Source organism: Coptis chinensis, chromosome 5, assembly GCF_015680905.1.
Source record: "Coptis chinensis isolate HL-2020 chromosome 5, ASM1568090v1, whole genome shotgun sequence".
NCBI lineage: Eukaryota > Viridiplantae > Streptophyta > Magnoliopsida > Ranunculales > Ranunculaceae > Coptis > Coptis chinensis.
The window spans coordinates 47,962,765-47,967,447 of record NC_141460.1 but is presented as its reverse complement, the minus strand read 5'-3'; the positions used below and the strand labels follow the sequence as shown (position 1 = coordinate 47,967,447).

The 4,683-nt window shown below is 37.1% G+C and overlaps 1 long non-coding RNA gene across 3 annotated transcripts; it reads left to right on the top strand.

Annotated features, from left to right (window-relative positions):
• The first annotated feature begins 275 nt into the window (after positions 1 to 275).
• Positions 276 to 4,327, top strand: LOC147497733 (uncharacterized). Of its 3 annotated transcripts, none has more exons than XR_015197191.1 (4): positions 276 to 354; positions 480 to 651; positions 745 to 817; positions 3,951 to 4,327. It is a non-coding gene; the product is annotated as an uncharacterized LOC147497733 (long non-coding RNA). The 3 variants fall into 3 exon arrangements; XR_015197190.1 differs by lacking the exon at positions 3,951 to 4,327 and adding an exon at positions 3,659 to 3,730; XR_015197189.1 differs by lacking the exon at positions 3,951 to 4,327 and adding an exon at positions 1,955 to 1,998.
• The last annotated feature ends 356 nt before the right edge of the window (positions 4,328 to 4,683 follow it).

The following is a 4,683-nucleotide window of genomic DNA, read 5'->3' as shown; positions in this document are numbered from 1 at the left end:
TCTTGAAATGTGGTGGTCAATAGTGTTTCTCCTATCACACTCTGTTGTTATCCGGCTTCATTGGTCCTATGGAACATGAAGTAACTAGTTGCTCGTTTTTAATCGTATATGATTAAGTAGGTGAGTCAATATCTTTTGTTTATCTTTTCCTTAGCTATTGGCACTTTTTATGACCTTGTTTGTTGTTTGTGGATTTTGGCGGCATAGTCAACTGCTTGTCTTTGTGATCTGCGGCAGACGCCTTCGTGCCATACCCTTGTATGCAATGTACTTTCGTCGCCTATTGGTCGTTGGTCGGACTCTTCATTTGTTCCTATACCTACTACTATGAACAAAATGGTAGCATACTAGCAGGTAGTCCTTGGATTTTCGTACTATTTAATATTATCTCAATCACTCAATGTTTAAATGTGAATAGTCTAAAACCTGTCCCTTCTAATCAACTAATTATGGTAACTATTTTTTTTTCCTCGATATAGAGGAGCAATTGGTCTATTTGATGTGAAGTGGAGACGAAGTTGTAGGTTGAGGTTCAAATATATTAGACGAGGAATGCTAAGGATAGCCTCTTCAACTCGAGGCTTGGAGCTACCCTATTGAAATACACTATTATTGGTGATTCCAGGAAAGACACCTACTAAATTCCAAAGGGTAACGTAGTAAATTATCAAACCCGTTGTGTTTTCCTTTTTATTTCAGTTCAAGGTTGGATTTTGTGCTGAAATTTGATGTTGTATGCTATAGGTTCCACTTAAAACTCTTCCTATTGGCGACAACTGTAGAGTGAAGGATCAAGGTTTGAAGACGCAGCATGAGTGTGAGCTCTCTCTCTCTCTCTCTCTCTCTCTCTCTATATATATATATATATATATACAAGGAAAGTCGTTAGGAGCTTATTGAATGAATGTTACACGTTGTTTGGTATGACTTATGAGAAGCTATGTTTGAAGGTACACTACACCATAATAGGATATTTGCAACACGCACCTTTTTTGATTTGCAACGATTATTTACCGTTAGTAAATTTCCAACGCTAAATAAGCGTTGGCAATATTGTAAAGCGTTACTTTATTTGGTTGAATTTCCGGAATTAATTGCCAACGCTTAAAAAGCGTTGGAGAAGTGTTACAAATTAAAATTTTGAAAATTTCGCGAAAGAGCGAAACGAAAAAAAACGAAATATCATTGAGTTAAAAACGAAAATTTCTTTCTCTCCTCCTCGCTCTCTAAAATCCTCCCACTCCCTATACTTCACCTCCCTCAAAAACCGTAACTACCACCTCGATTTCCATCTCGCCACTGATTCTAATCTCAAATTATCTCAACACGGAGAGTATTTATACGACGGCTTAATTTTATTCTCTCCAACTGTTCAGAAATTTGGTCGGTCTCTAGATTTGAATTCTGTTTTGGGGTTTGTTGATTCCGGCAGGAATTTGATTCTTATCTCGAAGAACATTTTGGTAAGCCAGCCTGTACCAAAGATCTAGGTCTTAGGGTTCCACACCAGTATACAATTTTGAGCTTTTCAACATCCCTTGACTTGCCCTAGTCTCATCCATCAATTTTGAAAAGGTCTATAGTTTAGATCTATTTTTGTTCATTTTTTTCTTTTTCATACTATATGCTTTTCCTCGCCAACATTCTCAAAGATAGTTTCCATTTTTTTTTTTTTTTTTTTTTTTTTTTGAAATTTATTTTGAATTAGGGATCGTGTTTTGTACCCTCTCATCAGCATTTGGACATTTACTCTTTTGTTTCGTTTAGTCCTTCGTGTACATCATATCGTTTTGCATTTTGGATTTTTAGATTTGTTTTTAGGTCAATAAGTCCGAGCCCTTAATTTTGTTCCAAGCTATATTAGTTTACGTAAACTTTGTGCCGTTGTTATCTACCAAAAGCTATTCTTGTTATCTTTTTTCGAGAAGCTCTTATTCAAATGAAAATTCTGCAGGTAGCTCAAGAGATAGAATCGAAGCGAAGTTTCAAAATGACTTTATCACTTTCATTTGGTAATCATCTTAATATCTTACAAGTTTGTGTACTAAGTTACTAACTTCTTAAATTCTAGCATTTTAGTTCTAGAATTTTAGTTCCATATATATATATATATATATATTTGCTTTCTTAAAAAGCATACTCATCATAGAGAAAGTCATCCACTCATCCTAATAATCAATTTTTTCTGCAAATCTAGATTTTACAATGAGCATCTGTACCGCCTTTCAAATCGTGATCTAGCAAATCAACTTTTTAGATGAGTTCCATAGTTTTGGACAGACGGTGGGAACCAGGAGGTAAGCCCTCTGTTAAAGCAATCGGGCAAATGCTAGTATACTAGCTTACTAGCTTTAGTAGCTTGTGTACTAGCCTGTTAAAGGAAGCAGGGTACGCTGATTTGGGATGCTAACTAAGTAGATCGTGGCGAGGTCGAAAAGCAAGCGGGCAACAAGTGGATCGGGCTAATGGTTTATTTGCTCGTTAGGCTTTCTGTTCAAGCGGGCATAGGAACAGTTAAGCCAGCATAGAGCAAAGCTCAACCAATAGGCTATTTGCTATAGTTCAAAGCTCTGTTCATAGAAGGTCCGGAGACATGAGAAGGTGGTTTACTTACTTGCTGCCTTTAAGAGCAAGGCGGTCTATTTCTTTGTTCCAAACCTTTCATGCCACCTAAAGGGAGAACGAGATGCGAAGAATGGGCAAAGGAGCAGATCAGGTTGTTTACTTACTTTTGTACTAGCGTGAGCGTATTTGTGTGTTAATGGAGTACTTTATTTGGGCTGCTAAGTAGAAGTAGAAGCTATAGGCGAAGGCTTTCGCTTCTTTGTTAAGTAAGGTGGAAGCTAGCTACTTGCTTGTTAAAGGTGCTTGCCCGCGGCTATTTGTGGATCACGGAGTTACGCCCTATAGCCGATTGTGCTACTTTCAATCCTTAGTATTAGTAAGGATTAGTGTGAGAGGGCCTATCTCATAGCCAAGCATTCTTGTGCTTTACGGATACCTTTCCATGCTTTAACAAGCCTGACTATGCACCTTGCTCTTATAAGCAAGTAGCTTTGATTTGGGAATAATTTGGAAGTAAAGTAGTATGAGTTGAAGTGAAGGGGCTAGTAAATAATGATAAGTAGAGCGGAACACCGTTAATTTGAACAAAAGACGTATGACTTGAGAAAGTAAGATCTCCGATCATTGTTGTCGGGGAAAAGGAGCTCTAATGGTACTTTAAAATAAGAATAATAGGGACTAATAGCCAAATACAGGCTTTTTGAGTTTGTAGCTAGGCAACTACTCTCTAACTTCCAGCTATTCTTCCTTCTCTTATGGGACTTGAAGCCAAGTAAAGGCAGACTTTGTTGTTGAGTTATAGTCTTTAAGATATGGGACTTAGGCGGGGAACCTCAGTTAAACAAACTAGTAATCTAATCAGTCATATAATCTTAGGTTTCGCTACGACTTATCGGCCCGACAAGTAAACTACCTTAACCCCCGAAATCTAAGTAAGGAGTTGGCGGCGTTTAGCCGAGCTAGGAGTTGAACCAAGGCCGATATTCGGACTTAGAGATAGTAGTTCCCAAGTATGATATGAAATAGGAAGGATAAAGGCCTTGTCCTCATCTTCTGTACTTTCATTTTAAGACTTTAGCATTATTTATTGCAGGTTTTACTTAGCCAATGCCATCGATTTAGATAATCGGGTACTTCTTGGTAGATTTCTTGACATGGGACCTTGGGAACGTTGATCCGTAATTTGCTCTGTTGTTCTTTTTATTATTTGATTACAAATTTGTACTTTCGTGGTTTTTTGAATGTTACGTGAGAATGGATTATGCATCTAATGTAATTTATGAATATTACATGTGTAATGGGCAGATCCTGGACTCTGGCGAATATGGTACCAAAGTACATAGTAGGCCTAAGGTTTTCTTATGGAATTTTATTTGTTCTTGTAGGCTTTATCTGTTGGAATCTTTCCATATGTTCTAAAATTGCTACAAACATCAGCAATGGAATTGAGGCAAATTCTTGTTTTCATATGGACGAAGATCCTTGCTCTAGATAAGGTATTACTAAATAAGCCTTTTTTTTTTGTCTCTATGGTAATGTTTTGCTTCTAGTCCGGTCAACTTTGGGAATGATTTTCATTTTTACTTAAGGTATTCTTGTTAAATATGTAAATGATCTTTGCACAAAGATCTTTCTTTATCAACAGTGTATGGACATTTATCATGGTAGTTCATTAGCCTCTATGAAATGAAGTCTCGACTAGTTAGGTACCTATAAAAAAAGTGAGCTCTAGTTTATGAAAAGATCAACACCATCCTAGGCGCATGCGTAATAATTCTAAATAATTCTTGACATTGGATCCGATTCCTTGAGGAGATGTTGGAGGGGACAAAGACTTCGGATGACGATGAAAAGGTTAGGGCCGAAGCTAAATATTGTCAAAAGTCTGCCGACTTTTGTTTTGGATGGAAGCCCATTGGTTAGGGCAGAGCTTTTTGTTGGTAAGTGAATTTGAGCCACTTTTCATGAGTGTAATGTTATTACATGAAAAAGGATGAATAATTCATAAGAGGGATGAAGGAGTCATTGCTTTTTAGTTTTAAGGGGATGTGGGTAATTTTGGCTTGAAATTAATTCTTCATGCACGTAAAAGTACCATTATAACATTTTTCACACCCT